This window comes from Sparus aurata, chromosome 13 (genome assembly GCF_900880675.1).
Source record: "Sparus aurata chromosome 13, fSpaAur1.1, whole genome shotgun sequence".
In the NCBI taxonomy this organism is placed as follows: domain Eukaryota; kingdom Metazoa; phylum Chordata; class Actinopteri; order Spariformes; family Sparidae; genus Sparus; species Sparus aurata.
In genome coordinates this window covers 10,190,940-10,205,138 of record NC_044199.1, presented here as the reverse complement: position 1 = coordinate 10,205,138, position 14,199 = coordinate 10,190,940, and positions in this window count along the sequence as shown.

Sequence of the window (14,199 nt, the reverse complement as noted above, 5' to 3'; positions counted from 1 at the left end):
CCTGCTCTTTGCCCACTACAAGATCTGCGATATCGCTGGTCCACATTTGTCAAAATGAACTAAGTCATTAGTTTCTCTCCGTCTTTTTTACTCCCTCTTCACACACTGTTCCCCAAGGTGTCTGTTGCAGCTCTCACACATTCTCCCATACGCTTGTTTTCTCACATTTGGGGTTGGAGAGGGTCTGTGGGAATTTCTCCCCCATCTTGCTTCCTCGGGTCATTCTGTTCCTCCTCTAGGTGGCTTTACTTATTCAGCCAGCAGCTGTGTTTTGGCTGAGGTTCTTCCCCTCTCGCTGGCTTCCTCCTCCTGCCGCTGCTGAATCTGGGGCTCTCCTGTACTCTATCTGATTTCCATGTGGACATTGCAATTGGACAGTATTCAAGACTTAGATTTCTTTTCGGTGTCTGATACCAACTTATTTTGCACCAGCTCTGCAATGTGCCAAACAGAACAGTGATTATGTGTGCTGCACAATCTCTTTCTCATAACATTTTATGATTCTCATCATGGAAAGATTGAGCACGTTTACATGCACACCAATAAACCGATCATTATCTGATTTATTATCAGAGTTACCAGATTATTCAAGTGTGCATGTGAACAGCATAATGCAAAATGCTATATCAGATAAAAGCCGTTATAGGATTATGAGAAATCTGATGAACACACCTAGTTTTTGCCCAAAATTCTGTTTTATTCGGTGCATGTTTACCATTAATCCGGTTTCTTTCCTTCTTTTACATCTGCGCATGTGTAAAAAGGTCAAATAAACCAGATGTTGTTAAAGAAGCGCTTTCTAATCACTTGCATAGTGCGAAGAAGGAGAGCATTATTTTGCATGTTTTTCAAACCTCACCAATTCCACATAAGGACATCGAGTTTGTGAAAAAAAATGAAAATAAAAAGATTAAGAAAAAATCATGCAAACTACACACATTTTGAGATTGTTCACAACAACTTCAGCTCGAAATCATGTCCACCTTTTGGAGAATAACAATCATGGATTTGTTTTACCTAGTATATTCAATCAGTATGTAATGTACAGAACAATGAAAAGTGTGTAATAAATCTTGATTCAGGAAATTCGAAAAGGGTCTTATTTGTAAGAGGAATTGATTTTTGAGTCTCCTAACTCATCAAAACCCCCTCCTACAGTCCCAGCGTCATTATTTAACGAGTTGGGCATGAGCCTCAAAAAGAAACTTTTCTTACATATAGGACCTTTCATTTGATACTTTATAAATTGTAATACTTTTCATTTTAAATCTTTCACTGCCAAAAACGACATTTCACATCACTTGTCACTTATATTTGACAATGTTTATTAAAATCAAATCATCCCTTTTAGAGTTTTGGACATTTCTTTCCCTTTTTATTGTTAGTTTAATGCATCTTCAACACAATTTGCTGCTGGATAACATCCATGTGCATTTACATAGACGAACACAAATGGGACTATAGACTCGCATACACTATTAAACACATTTACACTCGTAGAGACGAGATGCCAACACAAACATCTTTAACTAATGCTATATTTTACTATTTTTGTTTATCCTTGTTATTTCTACTTACCGTCCTTTCACTTGTATCTATCATCACTGTTGCCTCAAACACCATAATCAGTGCATTTGTTCTCCGCTGTCCTTCAATGACCCTTCAAATACCTTTATACCCAAATTGATTCCACACATCTACTTCCCTTCAACAACCATTCACCGCACATCTTAATTTATCACCGTAATTCAAAATTATACACTATATTGCCAAAAAGATTCGCTCACCTGCCTTGACTTGCATATGAACTTAAGTGACATCTCATTCTTAATCCATAGGGTTTAATATGACGTCGGTCCACCCTTTGCAGCTATAACAGCTTCAACTCTTCTTGTGTTTATGGGAATTTTTGACCATTCTTCCAGAAACGCATTTGTGAGGTCACACACTGATGTTGGACAGGAAGGCCTGGCTCTCAGTCTCCCCTATAATTCATCCAAAAGGTGTTCGGGTTGAGGTCAGGACTCTGTGCAGGCCAGTCAAGTTCATCCACACCAAACTCTCTCATCCACGTCTTTCTGGACCTTGCTTTGTGCACTGGTGCACAGTCATGTTGGAACAGGAAGGGGCCATCCCCAAACTGTTCCCACAAAGTTTGGAGCATGGAATTGTCCAACATCTCTTGGTATGCTCAAGCATTCAGAGTTCCTTTCACTGGAACTAAGGTGTCAAGCCAAGCTTCTGAAAAACAACCCCAAACCATAATCCCATCTCCACCAAACTTTACACTTGGCACAATGCAGTGGGACGAGTACCGTTCTCCTGGCAACCACCAAACCCAGACTTGTCCACCAGATTGCCAGATGGAGAAGCACGATTCGTCACTCCAGAGAATGCCTCCGCACTGACCTAGAGTCCAGTGGCGGTGCTTCACATCACTGCATCCGACGCTTTGCATTTCAATTGCTGATGTCTGGCTTGGATGCAGCTGCTCGGCCATGGAAACCCATTCCATGAAGCTCTCTACGCACTGCTCTTGAGCTAATCTGAAGGCCACATGAAGTCTGGAGGTCTGTAGCAATTGACAGAAAGTTGGCGACCTCTGTGGACTGTGCGCCTCAGCATCCGCTGACTCTGCTTCGTCATTTTATGCGGCCTTCCACTTTGTGGCTGAGTTGCTGTCGTTCCCAATCACTTCTACTCTGTAATAATACCACTGACAGTTGACTGTGGAATATTTAGGAGTGAGGAAATTTCACGACTGGACTTGATGCACAGGTGGCATCCTATCACAGTACCACGCTGGAATTCACTGAGCTCCTGAGAGCGACCCATTCTTTCACAAATGTTTGTAGAAACAGTCTGCATGCCTAGGTGCTTGCTTTTATACACCTGTGGCCATGTAAGTGATTGGAACACCTGATTCCTATCTGTATATCATATTATGTCTTTGTTATTGCAAATAAGATTAAAACGATAAAAATGAAATGCTGCTTGATACATTGAAAAACAGTTTAAGCAATTTTTCCAGTAACAAGAGCTCTACATATTGCTTAGAAAATATGATGATGATGTTATTTATGTTTTGTAGAAAACCTTTGTGTTGAAGCAACTGAATGGTTTATCAAATGAAAAGCCTCTCACTCCCGAAAGAAGCAAAAATAGAAGGACAAGAGCCCTGTTTGAATTAACTGGTTATTCAGGCTTGAGTGTAGGTTGTGTGTGTGTGTGTGTGTGTGTGTGTAGGTTGTGTGTGTGTAGGTTGTGTATGTGTAGGTTGTGTTTGTGTCAGGGAGTTTGGGGCCACTTACCCTTAATTATAGCAGTCTGACAAGGACACAACAGAACATAATGATGCAACATAACTCATCAAAATCAGAGCAGCGCTGTCTGAAAGGTCACCTGAGATATGAGCTTTGACAGATGTGTTGAGGACCTCATATAGTCTCTCTGTTAACTCATTAAAGGAATACTCATTTGAGAAATATCTCCATGTTTTCAGCAGTAGGGTTAATGGTGTAAGGTCAGTCCAGAATGTGGTCTTTAGATGTTGCAGCATTGTCATATTGAACAGCAGTGGGAGTGAACAATTAAAGGGCAGTGTGTGCATGCTGATAAAGTGGGGGGTCCATCCCGTCAAATTCATATTGCCTGCACAATTTATGCACTTGTGTAACTACAGACTAATACTAGGATGTTCTGCTTAAATACAGAGGTAGAAACCAAAAAGTCATCAAGAAAGCTACGAATAAAGTCTTACGTACTTCTGTTATTTTTAAACTTGGGCCCTATATTTACATGTTTTGGTGCGTAAAAGGATCTGTTTATAGAAAAGGTTTTGGAATCCGCCCAGCACATTGCCTGTTACCCTTAGGGGCAAGTGCTGTCATAGGTTGTTATAAGTGTCCAACAAATATTATGGAAATGATTCCTAGAAAATTATTGTTTGGTTGTTTGTTTTGAAGTCTCGTTCCAGAATTCTTACGCCGTCACAACTGACCTCTTGAGTTCTCCTTAATTGAGACTATATTACACAACATTATTCAACAGAAAGGTCTGTGTCTGTAGGAATCGTTTCTGTAATACTGTCAGACACTTGGAATAACAACCTCAGCGTCATAGTGGCAAAAACAGGGACTTTTAGTGGACCTAACTTTGATGGTTGCAGTTGCCCCTAAAGGATTACATCACAGCCATTGCAGCGATCTCCTTGACCGTATGCAAGTATGAATCAATTACACACCAAAACACGTAGATGTAGAGAACAGGTTTAAACTATCCCAGAATACCACTTTAATCCAAATATTTATGTGCGATAGTTTGGTCTCCTTTGATAAAGATGAGCACATAAAGACAGCACAGAGGGAGGTAAATGTAAGCTCAAAGTTTTACTGCAGGCTAACTCAATCTGTAAATCAAATTTCTACACTTAGGAGTCCTCAACGGATTTAAACTAAATCTAAATCATTTTGATTGCCACTTTCTGGCTTTTGGATGTCTTCACTGCCCTGTGAGAGTTTTGGGAGATTATAAAGTGCTAACTTAGATGCTAAACTGCAGATTTAGAAGTTGAAGTCTTCCTAGTGTGGCTTTGTGTTGGCAGGGGAGAAAAAACAAACTAATTGAAAAGTTAAAGTGTATGCAGGTAAGAAGTAAACTGAAACTGACAGCATTAGAGTCTAATGATTTAATAGCCAGTGCTGCAGGACTGTTTGAGCAGGATACAAATACAATGAAGAGGCATAGCCAACAGACACGGTGGGAGCTCAGACATGATGAGATATTGTAGAGCAGGTGCAACATGGGTCACAGGGCAAACCATCAGGGAAAACAAACGGTTTTGGAACAAGTACAAGAGGAGGCAGAGAGGCTCGTCGAAGGACACTCAAGCAAAACAGGGCCAGAGGCTGAGCTGTGAGGACATGAAGAAACTCAGCTGGATGGACAGTGATACATCTGGATGAAATTCAGTCTTTCTGTATCAGAACTGCGGTCTCAAAGCCCTTAATTCAGCCACCACCTTTGAATCTGCTCACATGTCAACCCCCTAAAAGTCACTCCATTCTATCCCATAGAGGAAGATCAAGACATCTTGGATCCTGTGCCAAAACCTTTCACACACAGCAGCCAACTTCCTGCTGATATCACTGAAAACTATCCAGTACACCACAGATTCAATGACCCGTGTCATTGAAGCTATAGCCTATATATGGTCGATAAAATCAGATAGGCCCTTGGCTTATAAACGTACTATTATCACAAAGTCCAATTTATGGCATCATCGGGCAATCCTTTCCATGGCAGATGAACACAATGTTCACATAAATTTGTGTCCACAAAACAAAATCTGCGTTGCAGAGTTGTCAGGAAAGCTCATTTCCCAAAATGTGTCGACTTGAGCAGCAGTGAATTGCAGCCTGGCAGGCCTGAAGTTGCAGCATTGTCATTGTGGATATTTAGCAGTGGATGCGTATCACTGTAGGGCAGTGTTTATATGCAAAGCCACTACTGTGAGGGTTACGACTGTCCATATGGAAGAAGTTGTGTAAATTGTCACTTTTTCATAGGTTTAGGCAATCAGCAGTCTGAGGTGCATTCAATGAGGCATTGTGATTGTGACAAACATTCAAATATGTTTGTGTTTGGAGATTAGATCTCAGACGCTCAAACATAAATGACAGCTTTGGGGATTTATATAATACAAACTGCCTGGTTTCCAGTACTTCACCTGGATAAGATTTCTTTGCCCAATGTCATTTTAGGACAAAGACAAAAAAACGAAACAAAGTGTAAACAAAAACAAGTCAACAAAAAACATGAGTAAACATCACAGCCAGCCAAGTGCGATCATTCACATTAACCCTCTCAAAATCTTTCCCACTTAATGAGACCAGGTTTGATAATCAGAAAACTTCTAAGGTTTTGATGGGCAGTTGTTATTACTTTTGTATAGAGACAGCAGATAGCTGTTTTCCCTGTTTCCAGTCTTAATGCTAAGCTATTCTAACCAGCTGCTTTCTCTATATGTATTTTTAAACTGTGAAGATAGCAAGTGTGCATATTTTTCAAAATGTTGAACTTTTCATTATAAGTATTAGGTTTGTGTCGATATTATGCACACTGCTTCATTCCATGTGAGCAATTTTTATAAAAATCAACACAGAAAGTTAGCGATAAGTGAAAAATGCCACTCTCTTTGGAAGTGAAGAGTTAGTCATTGGCTGAGGACACAAACTAAACATTATCTTCCTTTCTGTGAATTGTGGGAAGCTGCTAGAGGCTTATTAAGATGTCCAACCAAGATGTCAGAAGTAATACCAAAAGATTGTAAAGAGACACTGTAGAAAAGCATCTTCAATATTCCTGGTTTTGCACATTAACTAACAAAAGTAAGCAAAAGTTTGATAATGTCATTCATGACAATTAGAGGGAGTGGGACGAGACGGAAATGTAATGACAGGTGGGATGCTGGCTCGATGACATTTGAGCTCTTGAAACACACACAAACACATGCTGACTTCCTGAGCTTGTGAGGACATCGCAATTGACGTACATTCATTCTCATGGTGGTGACTCTCACCACAGTCATTATAATATCATCCCAACCATTAACCTAATCATCACTGTAACCCTAAACCTGAGCCTTGGCTAAAATAATGGTTTGATATGTCCTCAGGTGAGACGAGACTCCCACTGCAGACTCAAACAGTAAACATATCTGTGTCTTGACATCATAATGAATACCACACACACACACACGCACACACACAAACACACAGACTTGTGCACAATTCAAAAGGGAACGACTGAGACTGAAAGACTTTTGTTCCCTTTGCAGCTCCAGACTTTATCATATCAAGACACATTAAAAATGGGTGAGTGTGTGGTGCCAAACAACAAACAATATCTAATTCAGCTCATCAGCCTGAAATCATCAAACACCAAAAAGCCTTCGATTCATGATTTGGACATTACATGGCTGTCATAACAGCCTGTTCCACCGCTGCTGCAGAGGCTCCATTCACTGCAGTAATAAGATAAAGTGCTCTGTAACAACTCAGTCAGTCAGAGCCACATGGATAATGAAAAGATAGGATGAGATGAACACATTTAGCTGGCAGAACTGACAACCTAATGGAAAATATGGTGTGGTGTGGAGCTGAAACATGAGATTGGTGTAACAATAGCAACACAACATTATTTTCTTGCGTTAAATCTAAAAAGGTTAAAGGAGCATATAAGCCTCATTTCTGAACTTGGTGTCTTTGCCCTTGTCAAAGGCTGTTTTTCTTTTCATTATGAAATATTTCATTAATTTGTGTAATTTATCAACAGTAGGACAGCAAAATCATCAAGTACTCATCTGTGTCATGTGTAGTAGCACAATAAAAGCACACAAGAAAAATCTGAATAAACATTTCAGATAATTTAATTGTAATTATTATTTAATCTTTAATCTAATTACTGCCAAGGATACCTGGACCAAGTTATTGTTGCATGGGGTGTTCAATTTGACTTGGCCTACAACAAATAGTTAAAGGAACCCTCTTACACTTTTAAATTTTTTTTTGTTTGTGTGTGTTTTGTTTAAGTTCTTGTGCATGTAAAAGTTCTTGAAAGTTAAAAAACACTGCTCCTAAAGTGCCTGAAATGCTTCATCAGTAGTCCTACCTTTAACTCTGACTTCATGACATCACATTACATCACTGTGTCATACATTAAGATAATTTATGCCTATATTGATGGTAGAAGTGAAGCTAACTGGAAGCTGAAAGCAAGACAGAGCCGACAAGGGACACGGTGGGAGGTGCTGGCTCGGGCATGGGTGAGCTGACTAATCAGAGTAGACTTGGTATTCAGGAGGCGGGACTTAAAGAGACAGAACACAGCGTTTCAGACGGAGTTGGAATACAGAGCGTTTGCACTGGACAGAATGAGAAAAATGTATGTGTTTATTAAGCATTAAAGCATGTAAACTTATTCTAGTAGTAACTCAAAATAGAATTGGGAACCTGCGAATGAGCATAATTTTTCCTTTAAAATTATGTTGAGAGTATATTGCATTATATGTTCACACACTGTACAGTATTTCTTCATAAACATACAGTTGACCAAGAGCAAGGACACACACACACACACACACACACACACACACACACACACACACACACACACACACACACACACACACACACCTTTTCCCCCATTTCTGCAACTACTGTCCTGTAATGTGATCAGAGGTTGTTCCATCTGCTCATAATTGACACGACTACAGAAAATTTGAGATTGTATAGAATTCAAAATAGAGCTCAAAGCAATAAAGCCTTGGTTATAGAAAGATTCACATCAGGAAGCACTTCCCTTTTTCTCGCATGCAGCTGAAAGTAGGCTTATTTTCTTTGCAAAATGTCAGAGCACATTGCAATCAAGGTCCCAACACCTGGATGAAAATAATTGCACGCCACCATCACACCAACTCGTGTGAGAGAAATCTGCTCCACAGGTATTGTATTTACAGGTGGGGTGACTGTTTGTTATTCCTGCACAAAGTTTGAAGGCCACAAAATGTCACTGCACTGTTCCCAGTCTCAAAAATAAAATGTTGGCATTTTCCATTTCTCATAATCACCGGCATGTTCAGATCTGTATGTGTCATGCATACCACATTTCAACCTACAGTGCGCATCATATCACATTCACATTACATGTATAGAAGCTGACTGTTGTGGGGTTGGCATGACAACTGTGAAGCCAGAGACCGCGAGACGGCATTTCATTATTTCTAATGGAGGGACCACTACCTTTCAACATTTGTAAGACTGAAACCACTTTTGATGACATCGGGATAATTTCCAGCCATGTTTGTGGCAGTTGAGTTCATTAGTTCATGTTGGTGAGACAAAACAAGATATTCTCTGGTAACCAAGTAGCTTTTATGTCTTAACCTAACCAAAGCAAAGGCATAGCAGTGTCACAACATAGAATTGCAAACTGAAACTAAAGAAACATAAAGTTGTAATATATGTGTTTAGGGAACTGTTAAATGTTTAGATCTGTTCTGGCGGGTAACAGCGCTTTTTAAAAATCATTTGTGCAAAGTAATGCAGTTTTGATGCAGCTTGAATAGCCAAATCCAACATCATGATGCGCTTTCAAAATGCCATGATGTTTGTTTTACACTTTCACCATGAAGGTGGCAGAAAAAAAAAAAAAAATCCTCACAGATGTAATTTTCCAGAGTCACACACAAAGAGAAGCTGCACTGTTGACAGCAGCTGCTGCATGTACCTCTCTGCGTGTGGCCGTCAGGAATCAGCAGGTGAACCGGCTCTATGAAATGGTGGGAGGTATAAAGTGTCGATTGAGATGTTCCGGTTCAGAAAATTACCACAATAATGACTCACGAAGCCACCGGCACACAAACAACATCTTGGATCTTCAGGTACTGGAAACAAGTCGATGCCCAGCAACAAACAAACCATGAAGTTTGTCTTTATTTGGTTATTTCTACAAATACACATACTTTAATAATATAGTCTAATTTACTTATATATTTTTAAAGCATCTGACCAGATTATTACCAAATTCAGCTGAGAGACAAACTGTTAATGACTGGAGTCAGTTAATGAGCAGACACTCCAGTCTTTGAGTTTCGCCAAGCTAAGCTAAGTGGCTGCTGGCTGTAGCTTCATATTTATCATACAGACATGGTGGCATCGGTATTCTCATCCAAATCTCTCTGGAAGAAAGCGAAATAAAGCGTTCCCTCAGACCATTATCACGACATGCACCTCAATGTTAAAATAATACAGAGCTCCTTTAGCAAACGTCTCTCTAAAAATGTAAAGTCTGTCGCCCATTTGCAGCACATTGTGGTACAACAAAAAAATGTCCAATGTGGACACAAAAGAACATCCTAAACCTTCATAGAACAGTCTGTACCATCCCAGTTAAAAACATTTTTTTTTTAAAGCAGTCAGGCGGGATACAAAGCAGAGCTGGAACAAGGTTCTTTCAACAACAAATTCTACTCTTTCACTGATTAGTTTACCCTTTCTGTGTCAAGGTGTGCTAATCAGTGAAATCATCCACGATTGTTTTGTGCTGATGAAATCCTGCAGACACTTGACAGGCCAGGGTTCATTGTTTGAAATCTGCCCTTCTGATAGAAAATAAAGATATTTTTATTTTCAGTGTTACTTTTTTTTTTCTAGTATGACAGTGCTATTTTCAAATAGTATATGCTGTTTTCTTTGGCTGGAAGATGGAAAGCAGCATGTAATCTGGTTAACATCCTGTAGGACTGAATTGAGATGGACTGGATTTAGTTAGGAAAAGATTCATTGCCCCTCCAGGTGTCCAAGTGTTTGAATAAAATGTGGCCAAAGTGCCCTCTTGGATGCAGTGCGCAAAAAAAAAAAAAAAGGAAAACATGATTAAGGTGGCCCTGACCCGGAGCCCACCAGCCATTAAGCGGTTAGCCAGATTTCTTGCTATATGTTTTATGTCCACCTATTGGAGTAAAAAGACAGACAACACTAAAGGGACTGCAGCCAGATTTCCAATAAAGAGAAATAAAGGCTGGAAGGCAAACCAGAGAAAATCCAGGGCAATCTGATAAAGCTATCAAAGTGGTAAATACTGGCTGAGGCTAATGTCTGAAAGCGAGCATGTTGCACAAATAGTGCAGAGGATGGACCCAAGTGCAAGACACAGCAGCGGATGGATCAGTGGCAGAACTTTTTCAGGAACAGGTAAATGAACAGACTGAACTGAAAACTGGACTTACGAGGGGATGAGGGGGGCGTGGGCGTGAAGAAGCAGAGAGCAGGAAAGGAGCTGACAGGGCCGGGAAAGATTCTGGGAACCAGGCTGGGCTGACGAGGCTAATGCAGGGCAGGTGTGGAGGCTAAATCAGGCTGTGGAAGGAGCAGGAACACGGGAGGGAAAGTGTGCGAACTGGAAAGACACCACAAAAAAAAAAAAAAACCCAGAACAACACATGAAAAAGAGGCAGCAGTGACAGGGCCATGACAAAGCAGGCGTGCAGGCGGGAGATTAGTCGGTGGATGGGCTGGAGGGGTACTTTAATGAGAGAAATAAATGTTTTTTACAGCGGACATTTTGACTTGTCATAGTGGGAAAAGCACAGGTGTCGCTAATAACATTAACGAGAGCTCTGTTTTATTCATGTGTTCAGTATGTCACGACAGCGTGACAGTGAGTTGGCATGAAAAAGTCCAGCACCCTGGAAATGTAGAAGCTAAATGGAATCCAGCCATTGTAATTTAATTCTAGGAGATGTGCTCACACAACCCCTCTTTATGAATTATGTGGATTTACCACTAATGTGAAACATGATATGTGGACTCCTTAAACAAAATGAGGAAATGCTCAGTAATGTTTCTAGCAGGTCGCACGTATATTTGTACAATTACTAATATGTACGTTGTGCAAGTGCTGTATTTATGTGCTCTGAGTATTTACATTTGTGCAACTTTATATTGATACTCCACCACATGTCAATATTACATATTATAGATTACATTAGTTTATAACCTTCCTGTCCAATAAAAAACACATTTAGGGATTATGAATAAGAGTTTTTCTGACAAACTTAGAGAGTTAAGGGTTTTTTCATCTACAATGAGATCAACCGTAAACATCTACAGCCGCAGAATGTAACATACACATGAATGCAGCAGTAATTGTAATCCAAAAAACACAGTATATAGGAGTTATTCACCGTTAGGGATCATTTTACTTCTAACGAATTAGGCGCAATGCAGGATCTGAATACTTCTCCCGCAACAGGTAAAATGTAAAAAAAAAACATCATGTATTTCCCTTGTTTTCCACCCTTCTATCTGTCCTTACAATAACAGTCCAATGTCAAAAGTGTTAATTGTTGTAGCACTTCATTCATTCTAAAAAAACACTGCCTCTGAACATGGTCTATATGGTAGTATCTACGCATGGTGCGTATCTACACTCAGCAATTGTGTTTTTCATCACAGAGTAATTGCAAAAAACAATCTGCTGCCATATCAAAGTAATTTCTAGGAGAGAGTGTTGCATGTCAGCCAAATGGTGAGCAGAGCCAGAAGAGACGGAATAAGATGAATTAGATTTGCCTTCTTGTTTTTTTTTATAACAGAGAGAATAATATAACTGTTCAAAATTGTTCATACATGCAAAGAAATCAGCAACATTCAGATTTTGAATGTTTGCACTTAAAGCTCTGTTGAGTTCATCGTCCACCAGATCTCTCTTGAGGGAAATTTCAAATACTTCAGCCGTGAAGACATTTTCCATTATAACGGCCGTGTGATTGCTGTTCAATCAAATCCGTTGCGAGGAAAACTCTTCTGAGTCTGCCACATAGCTACTTTTTATATTCCCCTCTGATTTTCTGATTTCATCATTTAGCTCCAAATTGCATCAGAAAAAAATTTAAATGCATCACCTTTATACACAAGCAAATCTTGTTTGTGTTTGCTCGGCGTTGTGTGCTTGTGGAGACAGAATTCTTTGAGGGAACGGCACACAATGTTAGAAACTGGATAGAAAGTAAGTGGGTGATCTGATTAGACTGCAGCGTTTCTCGCTGCACAAATTATCATATTAATAAGAAAAGCTAATTTTCCTTAGTGCTTTAAAATTCTGAGTTCATGCCTGAGTTCTTATGAATGCATTCTGTGCATTATGTGACGAGGACTGTATGTTGACACAGGATTATCTGCAAATGAATGCACTGATTTACTTAATTAATGTTCGCATTAACATAACTGCTTATCTTTTATATATATTATGAGGTAGGAGGACGGTGCTGGGATATTAGGCAGCCCAAGTGCCTCCTGGGGCAGCACAGCGGCTCAGTTGTGATTACTGTCACCTCGCAGAAGGAAGGTCCCGAGTTGTGCGACTGCAGTTGTTCTCTCTCTCTCTCTTTCCTGACTCCCCCAAATTAAAAGTGGTCAGCCAGTAGGAGGCTTCTGCTGATCGATTTCAAGTGCATGTACTGTTATATAGGTTTCGATTTTTATATTTCAAATGTATTTGCTGTTCCGGGCAGCTGTCGTTTTCCATTAATTTTAATAGAGCTTGAGATTCCATTGGCACACTTGTGAAACCTCATTAATTGCCTCATTACAATAATTTAACTTAAAAAAAAAATCAGCAGTCAGAAATAATGACTGTCACAGCCGTGATGGAGAGATTTGTCACTGCGCTGAAATATTTATGCCCTCAACAGAGACCCACAACACATTATAATTAGACTGTATGATGGAAACGACTGGGCTTCATGGTTTCGTGAGGAAGGAAGGATGAGTGTCCTACCTTAAAGCATCATCTGTAGAAAAAAAAATCGAAATAGAGCAATGGTGCTAAAAAAGTTTGTTGTCATGGCAATGTGTATGAGTCTGGTCCCTTTCAATTGAGTCTTGATTTCAAACGGGTGTTATCAGAGCTCGCAGAACAAACGGCCTCTTGAATCAGTTGGATTGACCTGCAGCGAACCAGAGCAAGGTAACGTGTGACCAACGCAAGCTGGAGCGACGGAAAAGAAATAGTGCTCTGGTCACAATCTACACAGACATATGTACCTTTTCATGGCTTTATTTGACAGGACGGGTGAAGAGTGCCAGAAACTGTTGGAGACAGAACCCGGGCCGCTGTGCGAGCAATGAGCTCTGAAGTTTCACCCGGCTCCCAGGTGAGTGCCTGATGGGAACCACTGCCTCTGAGCCACGGCATTAGCAGGAATATCAATCAACAAAATCTTCAAACATGCTTTAGTTCTTCAATCTATAACAATTAACATCAAGCCGGCCATCAAAAGGGCCTTTTTGATAGACCAGGTAATGTGATGAATGCTGGATTCCATTTAGCGGCTTCAGTTTCAAGGTCCTGGTTTTATGGTTATCAGTAGCACCTGTGCTTTTCCTTTTGAGTGCGACAAGTCAAAATGTCTGTGTGGAAAAATGCCTTTTCCAAATAGAAGTCTGAACTACATTTAGGTCAATAGGTCGTAAACAAAAAATGTTCCTTGTGTTGGACTACACAGCTTCAGCACATCTCAAGGGTTGTAACTCAGAGAAAGTGAAGAAACCATCGATGTCTGGAAGTGTAGAGAAAAGTTCCTCCTGGCAGCAGCAAAAACTTCACTGTTCACAAAATGTTACACTGGGATTTTAA